Raw genomic sequence first — 13,021 nt, 5'->3', positions numbered from 1 at the left:
ACCTAAGCTCCCGTTTCTAGTTCTGACTTCTCTCCTGAACTCCAGGTATGTAAGGTCTGTTTGGATGTCAAACTGGTACCTAATGCTGATTTCTAAGCCATCTTGCAAACCAGCTCTGCCTCCATCCTTTCTTTAATTTATGCCTCTGTCACGGATATTCACCTGCTCATCCCTCTCTGCTATCATCACCAGTTCAGGGTCTCACCATCCCTAACCTGGACCTTCATTAGCCTCCTGGCGACTCTCCCCACCTGTGCTGATTGCATCCTCCACAACACACTGTCTTTGCACAGACCTTGGCTCCTTGCTCCAGAGCCTTCAAATGCTCCTCCCTCAAATGCCTTCCTTGACAGCTGTCCAAAGTTTCTTCTGGAAGAGATTGATAGGTCTTGCGTAGCACAAAGGTACTGTGGTCAAAAGCAAATTAGAAGTGAAGAGTTAAGCACACAAACTACTTTTCGCCCCATGACAAATCTTAGAATATCCATCATTTACTGTGCATTTTGAAGCTTCAAGAAATGTGAGGATTGGGCAGCATTTCTCCATTGTTTGCCAACAGAATGTTTCGCGAGGAGTGCCTTGGAGGGTCAGTTTTAGGGGTATGCTCTGGATCTCCAAGGTAAACTGAGGTCCCCCCTGCTATTTGGAGTGCATTGTTGGACTAGGCCATTTTCCCTTGAGTGTCCAGTCGTTCTCCTCTAGGGATTCCCAGATTCCTCCAGTCCAAGTCCTTAGCCCGCTCTTCACAGTCTTCTCCCTACTCCCGATCAACCGCCATGGGCACTCTCTGCCAGTGGTCAGAGGCTGGGTTCTGCTGACCGCTCAGCGCCCTGGCCAGAGGGTGTGCTGCCCAAATACAAGGCTTCGGAGTCAGACTGTCTGAATTCAACCTCCAGCTCTGTCACATCTTTACCTGGGTAACCTGTGGCAAGTAACAAACTTTCTGAGCCTTTGTTTTCTCATCTGTAAGATGAGAATAAGAATAATGCCCACCACATGAGGAAATTAAACGTCATCTGTATACAAGACCATTTTGGTAGCACTTAGTACATTGCAGGTGTTTAATCAATAGCATTGGCTGTTGGTCATCTCTATTGCTGGTGGTAGTTATTATTTTAAACCTCCATCAGAAAACTAGGTTGCTCTCACTTCAGCTAGACTAGGAGCCCAGATTCTGCTATGCTTACTGAGATAGGAGGAAAGTGACCTAGTTCATCCCTGGAACCCAAAGGCAAAGAAAAATGTCTGCTCCCTCAGCTCAGAGTAACTGCAATGGGACCTCTAGCTGTAGCCTCATTTGGTCCTCCCACCTGCCCCCATCCCGCATCTCATAACTTCTAAGAACTGTAGGATTAGGCCTCTTGAGGTTCCTAGTCTGGTCTCTTACCAGATCCTTGAATCCCACCAGCCAGTTTACCTGGCCCTTCAGGATTCACCATGGAATGGTCTACAGAGACCTGAGACTGAGAAACAATCTCAGTGGGGCTCCAGGGGCTGGGAGCTGCAGACCCAGTCCTCCCCCTAACCAAAGGAATTTAGAGGAAACCCAAAGCATAGCTGCATGTGCCCTTCTGCCTTATTTTATAGGAGAAAAGTATCCAAGGGCTTGCCCAGAGGGGTTGAGGGAGCTGTACATTGAGCCTCCTCGGGAACCACTGTTAACCCATCTAGGCAAAGCTGTCTGCAAACCTTCTAATCACAACACTACTTTGCCTCTATTTGGTGCTTTGCCTCTATTTGGTGTCAGACTTACCCAGAATGATCTCATTCAATCTATCTTGCAGAGAGAGGTAAGTGCCTTACCCAAAGCCACACAGTGGTGCATGGTGGAGCAGCAGAGGAATCTGACTCAGATTTCTGCAATCTTGAACCCTTATGCTAAATACCCTAGCATATATGGCTAGGGGCCCCTAGGTGTTTCTGACACAAGGTCAGAGAAGTCAAAATCACCTGCTTAGACATTCTGGTTGGGAGCAAGAATGATGCTTCATTTAAGAGTAAGAGGGACTTGGGTTCGTGAACTGATTCCACCACATGTGTGGCCTTGGGACAGACACTTCATTTCTACAATCTTCAGTATTTCCACTGGAAAATTAAGACAATAAAGCCTACTTTTGGGGGTTGGCAGAGGATTAGACATGATGAACATCTAAAGCACCAACCATGTCAGTTAAGCAACCTGCGTTATAGTGTTTTGTTAAACGTGTGGGCTCTGGAATCAGACTACGTTTTCATTCCTGTCTCATCAATTACTGGTAGCGTGACTTTATAAAATACAGATAATTGTCTTGTTTATAGTGTTGGGGTGATTATTAAATTAGATTATATTTTCCAAGTGCTTACTATAGTGTCCAGTACATAGTGTTTATTATCATAGTTAGTAAATGTGCTTATTGTGATGATGAGGATGAGGATGTTTTTATTGGTGAAGCTAGACTAGGCTATGGTGCAGAAATAAAAACAGAATAAAACAAAATGAAACCTCAGAAGCTCAACAAAACAAAGGCTTGTTTATCTCCTGCTCATGTTGTGAATTCAGCTTGGTTGGTGGGAGATTTATGCCATACAACAGTTGGAGAACCCAGGCTGAAGGAGGCACCCCCATCTGGCAGCTGGCAACATCTGAAACATGTCCATGGCCACCATAACAGGGAAAGAAAGGGTAGAAATGGCACATTTCAGGTAGAACTAGTCAAATGGCTCCATCGGACTGAAAAATGGCTGGAAAACTGTCTTTGTGTGTCTAGGGAGGAGATGAGGGCTGGATATGGGTGAGCACCAATGCCTCTACTACAATGATGATGGCAAAGACAACGAAACAAGGTGATGAGCGTCTGCATTGGAGCCTTGCATTCAACAGGGGTTAATAGTTAGCAGCCATTGTTACTTTTATTGTATGTTAACTGAGGTGCAAGGCTTGATCACATGATGGGTAACAAGGTGGGCATTCCAGAGGGAAGATCCGGACTGTGCTCCAAATCTGGAAAGAGGATGTTAGGGAAAGAAGAGGTTTCCTTACACAGCTGAGGGTCCTGAACTCTGCTCCAGAAGTTAGGGAATCAGGTCTCTCAAAGGTTCCCGATTCATCTATAAAATCATTTCTCTAAGTGTGGTCCACGGACTACTTCCATGGGGATCACCTGGGGAATCTGTCAAAGTTTAGATTTCCGACTCATCTAGACCTACTGAATCAGAATGTGTGTGTGTGTAGGGGGCTGGGAGGCGATAGAGTCTGCAATGTGTATTTTAACAAGCACACCTAGCGACTTACTTTTAGGTAACCTGAAGTTTGAGAACCACACAGATGCATCCTGCTCTTGATTTCCCCCAAAACACTACCTCTGACTCTCAGACTCAGGATGCTCCTTCAACACTGTGCCTTGTTCAACCCCCGATGCTGGCTAAAGGAATCGAGGTTTAGCACTAGGAAAAGTCAGATTCACTTTCCAGCTCTATCATTTCCTTGCTGTGTATTCTTGAGCAAACCACTCAGCGGACCGAATTTCAGTTTATTCATCTGTAAAACGTGAACAATAAAATGGCCTGGCACTTTATTGGAAGGATTCAATGATATCATGTGAAAAAACCATGATGATGATGATGATGATGACCATGGGTGATGAAGAGCTTCTAGTTGGCGTCTGGCCCTCACGTATGTAACAGATGGAACACATGGCTATTTTTTATTGTCTGTAAAAAGGAGTTTGGGACTTGATTATACGTTGGGTAAGGAAGCACCAGGAATCTGGGTAAGTCATGTCTGAGATGCAGTTCATGTTTAACAAATGCTGGCACTATTTTCCTTTGATTCCTTGTAAAGTAGACCTAAGCCCTGAACAAAAGGGTTAGCTGGCTTTACTTACTTCTGAATTAAAGCCAAGAAAGTGGAGAGAGAAATTGGCATTGATAGAAAAACATGGATTCTTAAGTACGGAAGAGAGTCATATCAATAATGATCAATTTTTTTCTCTGGTTCAATCGCTCCCTCATCTTAAGTCACGGTGTCCTCACACAACCATCAAGGGCTATTCGACAGAGTATCTCAGGCTTTTCAAACTCCCATCCTGGGCAGATTTTTAGAGTTGATGTTTGTTATCATGATTAATGTAATTAGTTGGGGAGAGCTATATTGTGAGAGTGACAGAGATGGATGGGCAAGAAATAAAGAATGTGGAAAAGAAATGGAACTATGGTGGGCAGCCCTTTTAACTCTATAAATATGCAAACCCACACAGAGTCAAGGTGAGGTGAGAAATGCCGTTGGTTTACCAAGACAAGAGGAGTGAATAAGTGGCAGAGAGAATGGAAAACCCATGATGCTCAGTTTGCCTATTTAATATCTATATTTGTTTAAACTAAATCTACTTCTAGTTCCAAATAGTTAATAGGAAACTTTCATTATAATCTAGGTCCTTAAAATGCCCCCTCTCTATACCTAGTCATATAGATTTATAATTGTTTGTTTAAAAAATAAAATAAAATCTGACTATTAAGAAAACTTTACTCATTTGCTGATTTCTTTTTTCTTCTCTCTTTTTTTTTTTTGCTGAGGAAGACCTGCCTTGAGCTAACATCCATGCCAATCTTCCTCTATTATTTTTAGTATGTGAGCCACTAGCACAGCATGGCCACTAACAGAGTGGTATAGGTCTGCGCCCAGGAACCAGGCTGGCCCACAGTTGATTTCTTTTATGTTGAAGTTCAATGTTCAAATTCTGAACACTACTCTATTGATGTTCTTAATCTTCTACTCAGACCTGGCACTTTATGGAGATACTAACAAATCACTCTTGGAAATCTGAGGTATTTCTAAATTGATTTGTTTTAGAATATATGGCAGTCCAGTATAGCCTTTAAAAATCACATGGAACAAACATCATAAAAACTCAAAAGCTTTCAGAAAGAGTTGCACATCGTTTTCATGTATAATATATAGGAATGGTAGGCATGCTGATACTGTCTTGGTGAAAAGGCAAGTCTCTCTTTCACAGCAATGCAGTGGTCTCAAGGTTTGTGACTGCCCTGCATTGTCCAGTTTCTCCTCCAATAAGAAAGCTGCTAGCATTGCACCAAGTCCCGGCAAAGGAAAAACAACTGTACTGGTGGAATTAGACATGAAGTCCCAGGCAAACATTTGTGTAGAAACTGTTTTTCTCACCTTATGTTTAAAAACATCTTCAACATCCTTTAAAACGCAGGTTGCCATGGTTACAGTTGTTGTGCAGGCAGGGAGGTTTCCAAGCATCTCTGAGCTCATCAGTTAATGCCAACAGATCCAAGATTTTTGAAAACTGATATTTATAAAATATCACCCCTCTTTTTTTCCTCCAGATAAAGTCACATCACTGAAGACAGCTGGAGAGGTTTACATGATTATTAGTGGTGGTTATCACTGTGGACCCGGCCTTTTGAAAGGCCAGGTAAGTGCCACATTGACCATATGCTAAATGTGGCCTTTGATCTGAGTCCACATGTGGTGGGTCAAATTCATTTGCTGACATTCACAAAAATGAAGAATTGTTATTCTGATAAAGCAAAGCTGTCATCCTGCACCTCCATTGTCATAGATCTGTCCCTATGACAACAACAATCTTAATTGCTACCTGCTTGAAAACCACAATAATCAACATTTTGTATATAGCATTCTTACAGAATTCACACTTTAAATCAGGACATATCTAAGATCATGTGCTCACCTGGTTTATTTAAGAACCTTGAAACCAATCTAGCCCAACTTGATGCGATTTTATTTGCTTGATAGGCCATGCTATTAATGAATTGGGTAAATCAGTATCTTGCATGTTCAAATGAGAAACTAAAGTCATATTCCTTTTAGTGACCACAGTGTCCCAACATTGAAAAGTCTTTGTTTTTTATTTCCTGAAGGTTCTGTTTTATGCATCTATTTTAATATCTGCTCAAAAATTCATGGGAGAGGCTGAGGTGTCATTGTCTACTTCTTGACTGCTTTGATTCTCCTGTCAACTTGATTATCTTTCTCATACAGACCTTAGCTCATCATTACAAAATCATAAACCCCACAACACTGACCCCCTGGTACTCATTAATTGTTTAGAAAGTATTGTTGAAGTATGAAAATGCGATTTGACTAAAATAAAGCTGTTGATTCAGCAATTTCGCTAGAATGCAGCCTTTGTAATAATCTCTTTGGTCTTTCATTGACTTTACTTTAAAAAGCTACGCATAAATTTAACTCGAGTCACAGGAATTCGCAGTGTTGCTTAGAGATACAGAATCAGCAAACTGATGAATGGTCTATTTTTTTTCCAGGGTATTTTTAAATGCCAGATTATTTTCAGTCCTCTACTTTGGGCAAATGGGAGATTTTACCAAGACAGAGAAAACAGATAGACTACTTGCCGTGGGAGGGAAAACGAAGAATTAAAATGGGAACATTTTAAGTTCAAGGTATCTGACTATCGAGGGATTGAGAGTGAAAATAGATTTGGAACTCAAGTGAGAGGTGAAGGCTGAAATTCAGATTTGTGAATTATTGATGTATCTGTAGTAATAAAGGCCCTGAGGGTAAATGGCTTTATCCAGGAAGACTGAGCAAAGTAAAGATAGAAAGCGGCTTACAAGAAACCCAAAGCAAGCCCAGCATTCCATTATTGTGGGGCAAAAGGGACCTGCAGCAAAGCAGGATGAGGAGAAACAACATTCAGAGAGAGAGCGGGGGAAGCATGAAAACACCTTGGTAAGGTAAAGAAGCAGAAAGCGAAGAATAACAAGAATGAGAAATTTTTCTTTAAAAATAAGCTAAGAAGGATGGAGACTTGAAATTGCCTCTTCCTTCAGTTTTTTCCCCAGGAGACTGTGAGCTCCCAGAATAAGGCAAGGACCTCTGTTTTCTTCGTCATAGTCCCAGAATTTACCTAGCTCAATGCCTGGAACAGAGAACCCACTCTATAACAATTTGACTAAATAAAAGAATGAAAAGATCATAGGTGTATGACACCTGAATGGCACATGCTGGTTGGGGGCTGCTAGTGACCTTTTCTAGAAGAATCTGAGAGGGCTCTGAGGCCAGATTTCTCTCCTTCACTGCTTAGGTAATGTGGTATTATCCTGCGGGGTCCTTTTGTATTTCCATAAAAAGAAAACTACAGCTCCCTTAAAGGATGTGACACAGTTTTCACAATCAACCGCATTTAGACTTTAAAATGCAATTAAAATGTAACTATAATGTAAATTGGGTTAGCCTGAAGATGTTTCCAAAATCTCTCTGACTCATGCAAAATAAGAAGTGATCCCAAATTGTAGCATCCTTAATATCTCACAGCCGCCCACCCCCTGCCCAATGAGTCCACACATGGTTCATTATGTGGCTGGTGATCATTATAGGAGAGCACCCAACTGATAATGTTAGTCTGTTATCTGTAATCATCTCAATGGTTGATCTGAATCACAATACTGTTAATGAGATGGACTGTGTGGCAATTAGCTATTAAAAAGCAATAAAAAAGACTCAAATTAATCTAAAAAGTCAATTCCGTGACAATCTATGGAACCAGGATTGGATAATAAGAAACTTGATTGAGAGGAGCATTTCAGAAGGACCACAGCGGCCTGATGCCATCTGAATTTTGGCATCCACTGCCCTTGATTTGGACAAGATGATAAGAAAAAGAAAAGGGAAACATCATCTTATTAACTATGATACCTTTGAATTTTAGGAAATTGCTCCTTGGAAGAGCACTGTGGGGATAAAGGCGGGCCTTATTTTCATCTGCAGTATCAGAAGTAAAGGCTCTCCTGCCTTCTGGATCAGAGACGTGTGCCTGTGTATTTGATGGCAAGCCTCTGAATTAGTATAAACATGTTATGGCCATGAAAACATCGTGCTGAATGAAAAAGGATTAAAGTAGCATAGGACTTGTGGAGAAGGCAATGAAAACGAATGCTGTCAAAGCCTGGTTTCTTGTCTTCAAGACGCAAAACTCAAGCCCTGGAAGCAGGTGAGTAAAATTTGATCTAGTCCTATTAGGAGCTTATTAGCTGCCCGCGGTGCCTTTTATCTAGATTCTTTGAAAACATCAACCTTTGGGCAACAACCTCAACAAAATCAATTTTCAACTTAAAAGAGCACCCTTCATCAGCTTGGACACACAGGCAACCACTCCCCTAAAGGAAATGTTTTGTACCTTAAGAGGACATGTCGCCTTTGTGGATCGGTATGCACTTTAGGGCACCATGGATGTCTCACAATGCTAGGATTAGACTCTTGAAAGGAAGACGCTTTCATTATAGTGGTTAGGGATGCATGTTAGAACTATGGAATGCATCATCAGATAGAATCCATTAACACTCGTGCTTGTGAAGAAACGGTGACCCTTAACAAAAAGAAATGAGAAGGTGTTGACATGTCGAAGCGAACCGACTTATTATGACTGTGTACTGATTCAACTCAAGGAGCTTGGTTATTCTTTAATTTATACCAATACTATGTTCAAAGCACAAACAAAACCACTGCTTACTGAAGAACTTTTGCTACTGGAGTACCTTTAATCTGGAATGTTTTTCTCGCCTGGCTAATTCCCACCCAGTCTTCAGACTCACATGAGCTGCTCTTCTTCATACCTGTAGCCCCTGGTCTCAACTTTGGCTGCACCTTGACTCGCCTGGGGAACTTTAAGCCATGTTGATGCCTGAGTCCAGCCCAGAAATTCACGTATAGTTAGTACGGAGGTGTGTCTGTGATGTGTCTTGGACATCAGGATTTTTGAAAGCTCAGATGATCCTAAGATACAGCAAAGTTTTGAGAACTACTATTTATAGCACCTTGTGTTTGTCTCTGACCAAGATGGCCTTAATGTTCCCCCTCAACCTGACTAGACTTTAGACAGGTTTCTTCCTGACTACAGGCCCCTGACCTCCCTTTGATTAAAGAATTTACTCTAGAAAAGTTGCAGTTGTAACTCTTTCTCTGCTCTTTGAAATGTAAATCTCCCAGCTTCTGCCAGTTTTACCATCCAGGAATCTTTCTCAAGGACCTGGAAACCTTTCCCTTCGGAATGTAATCATTGAAGGAGGTGGTGCCCCTGTCTCCCAGGCTCTGTGGGAGGATAGGAGCCCAGCTCCATAAGTGCCGATTGGCAAACACAGATGGCCCAATCACGTTGACCAACCCGCCCTTCCGTGTCCTCCAGTACTTTTCCACTGGCGCATCCCAGTGTTCAAGAACCCTCCTGCCTTTTTTTATTCAGTAGAGTCAAGTTCAGTCTCTCTCCTCAATTGCAGTAGTGTTAAATATAGTCTTCCTTGCCTGTTTAACTCTGGTGCAATTTTAACGTTACATCTCGTCTGGACTTAACCATGCTGTATTCATATTATATGAATGCATTTCAGTCTTCCTTACCCCTTTGAGGTCTCCTTTTTCTTTTCTTTTTGTTTTTTGGTTCTCTCCTTTATCTCTTAAGCATGTAGGCCAGGACAGGTTACATAATAGGCCCCAATGCATTCCCTTTTACATTGTAAAACTGAAGTAAAGACTGGCATTGCTTAATGTGCACGTGTAACTTATTTGATGTCAGCTGTAGGCACTACTGAGGGGAGGGAGCAGGAGCGGGACATGAGGGAGATTCACCCAGAGAGAACAGAAGACCAGGAGAGGAACCAAGAAAGATGGAGCCTCTTTACTTTCCCCTTTTTCCTTTGACCCTTTCAAATTAGACCTTGACCTTCACAGCCCCAAAGGAACAAAATGCATTATTTCTTGGCTTTCAAACTTCTAAAGCCTCAGGTCAGGGCAATTTAAGTGCCACATAAGGGAAGTTCAGGGAGAATCTTGACACCATGCGATTCCTGCTTTACAATGCTGACTTTAGAACACGACCCTTCTGCCTCCTCTTGGACCTCCACTTGAGTTGTCTTTCCGCTGTCCTTTCTTTATATAATCTGTTGCCTTTGGGTATCTCTCAGTGAAGGATTACTTGCCTTTGACAACTCATTTGGTTCCTTTCAAAGCTTGCTCCTTGAAATTAACATTCTTTAACAGTAAGTGAAATAAATTTGACTGTTTCCACAGAAATGGTTTTTTACTCCTTAATGTAACTTTTAATAGTGTCTGAACATCTCATTTTCCAAATGAGAATTAAATAACTGAATAATTAACTTACGTTTATTTTTCACAGGAGTTTCTTTACCTAAACCATAAAATTTTAATTGGCAAACTTTATATCTGTACATGTAGTTCAAGATTTCAAGAACCACTTTGAATGCGAGAGCATTTAAAGATTTTTTTCTATAGAAAAACCAAGTGAAATAACATAGTTTAATATCTACTTGCAGGTGTTACACAAAAAATAGAACACACTTGGGGCCAAAAATCTTCATATTTTAAAGGCAAATGATTAATGTTAGCTCCTGGCTTGCAGGATCTGTGTATAATTCATTATTTCATCCATAGCATGGTACTTGATAGTTGCTCAGTAAATGTTTTATTAGTCAGCTTAGGCTAAATTTGCTGCAGTAACAAATGATCTCATAATCTTAGTGAATTAATGTTAGCCATGTCTATCTCACGTTGCATGTCCATTGCAGGTCAGTTTCAACTCTGCTGTAGCTCTTTTTCATTTCAGGATCTGGGCTAAGGAAGCAGCTCCTCTCTGGAATTTGCTGCTCTCATAACAAGGGGTGAAGATAGCAGACCATGGCATGGCCTTTCAAGCTCCCACTTCCAAGTGACATGTGGGACTTCCACTCACATTTCATTGGCTGAAGCCAGTCACATGTTCAAGCCTGATATCACCAGAGCAGGGCTTCCTAGGGAAGGGCCAGACATGGAGAAGGAGAAGGAGCAAATATTTTTGAAGAATAATACAAATTTTCACAGTGTCAGTTGAATGAACAAGCTTCTTTTATTATGTGGAACTTCTTTCTACTTTACCCACCCTGAAATTGCTCTTGTTTTCCAGGTATAAAATAACTACAGTGACCATCATATTAATTTTCTAGGGCCACCATAAAAAAGTACCACAAAGTGGGTGTCTTTAACAACAGAAATTTATCATCTCTGGAGATCAGAAGTCCTCGGTCAAGGGGATGGCAGTGTTGGTTCCTTCTGAGACTCTGGGGCAGTTTCTGTTTCATGCCTCTCCACCAGCTTCGGTGGTTTCCTGACAATCTTTGGCGTTCCTTGATTCATAGATGCATCACCCCAATCTCTGTCTCCATGTTCGCATACTGTTCTCCCTGTGTGTATGTCTGTGTTCAACTTTCTCCTTTTTATAAGGAAATCAGTTCATCGGATTAGGGGCCAACTGTAATCTAGTATGGCCTCATCCTAATTAATTACAACTGCAATAACCTTATTTCCAAATAAAGTCACATTCTGAGGCACTAGGGCTTAAGACTTCAACATATGAATTTTGGGGGCCCGGCTCAACCCATGAAAACCATGTATCATGTTTGTCCAAAACAGTCCCAGTTTTTTCTGTGGTCCTGGTGACATTATTACTAGAGATCCCTCTTTCACTCTCAAAAATGTCCCAGATTGAATGATCAATTAAACAACTGCCCTAAAAATAATACATGATCACTATAGAGAATTTGAATAAGTAAAGAAACAGTTAAAGTAAAAAATTTAAAAGGAAGCACCTTTAAGTACAAGCCCATTTGAAATCCTACTATTAACATTCTGGAGTATAAACTGGGCCACTGTTATAATACTGTTTTGTAACCCATTCTTTCCCTTAATAATATTTTTGTGCATTTTCCTATATGCTCAAAATTTCTTTGAGAACATGATTCTTAAGGACTGCATAATGTCCATTATATCTACCCCATAATTCTTTTAATGACTTTCTTATTGTAGGGTCATTTAGGTGGTTTCCAAGAGAGGACTATTTCACAAAGTTACTCTTGGCATATAAAACATCAAACAGCAATTTTACAAAGATGTGGCAAGAATTTCCGAGTATGTTTCTCCTAACAGTTTAATCACAAATGACATTCCTCATGTGCATTTACAAAGGGACTTAAGCTCTTTTTTGTCTAGTTTTTCTTAGGTAGGACAGGGTTTCCAGAAGTCAATGGCTAGAGACTGAACCACAAATCTTCTTTTTGTTTGTTTTGCAAAAGGCTTCATACTGATTTTATTTCCAGTAGAATAAGTAGTTTAGGCTTTTATTTTTCTAAGGCTAAACTGGGGAAAAAGTCACTGCTTCCTTGCAACATATCAACACCTCTTAGAAAATATTCCTTGGAATTTTCTGTCCGAATTTCAGTTCATTTAACACATGCTGGGTGAGAATAATCAGTTTTCAGTTTTAGGCAATGATGGCCACCATCCCATAGATGCACTTTACAGGAGTGTGCGCCGTGCTGGAGGGAGCAGTGACTGAGTGAGTGATGTGGATGGGAATGATGAGAAGGGAGGTGTGAAGAGGGCAGAAGGAGTATTCCAAAGACCTGAATTCATTTGGTAGGGGTGCAGTCTGGAAATCTTCATTGAAGTATCAAAGGTAATTCTAATGCAGTTGCTCCATGGATCCCACCTTTGTCATGGAGCATATTGTACCACCATTGTTCAATTATGTGTCTGTCTTCCTGATGGACTATGAGGTTCCTACAGGGACATTCTGTTCCTTTCTCATCTTTCTAAACATCTGAAATAAAGTAGTGCTTGATAAGTGTCTGGGCAACTGAGGACAGTAAGATTGAGTGGTATGAGAATAAGATTGATTTCACTTTATTTCGAAGAAAATTTGCACATCTACTATGAGTTTGTCAGTATGCCAGGCTAAAGATGAGTAAGATTTTACAACTGATATTGGAAAACATACAGTCTAGTACAGGAGGCAAAGGAGTAAGGAAAGTCTTTTCGTTCAAAAGTGATGTTTCAAGAATAGTTACATGAAAAACATTATAGGACTTAAAAGATGTTAATTTCCTGGTAGAAGTGGTAAAAAGTTTTATAAGAAGAGGTTTTTGCATTAATTTATGTTCTGATTCATACATTAATAGGAGATTCATTTGTTTGCTCATTAATTTGTTTATT

General features: G+C 40.8%; 1 protein-coding gene across 3 annotated transcripts in view; it reads right to left on the bottom strand.

Annotated features, from left to right (window-relative positions):
* Nucleotides 1–13,021, bottom strand: part of CDH13 (cadherin 13) — a 990,441-nt gene that overhangs the window by 510,842 nt on the left and 466,578 nt on the right. Inside the window, exon 5 of one of the 3 annotated variants that reach the window (XR_006521117.2) lies at nucleotides 296–407. The exons of the other annotated variants lie outside the window; for them this stretch is intronic. The gene's annotated coding sequence lies outside the window, so the exon portion shown is untranslated. The remainder of the gene's footprint in view (nucleotides 1–295; nucleotides 408–13,021) is intronic. 3 annotated transcript variants of the gene reach the window in all.

The sequence above is a fragment of the Equus asinus genome, chromosome 28 (assembly GCF_041296235.1).
Source record: "Equus asinus isolate D_3611 breed Donkey chromosome 28, EquAss-T2T_v2, whole genome shotgun sequence".
NCBI lineage: Eukaryota > Metazoa > Chordata > Mammalia > Perissodactyla > Equidae > Equus > Equus asinus.
Note: the sequence above shows the minus strand (reverse complement) of the source record. Positions and strands in the feature narration are given on the sequence as shown.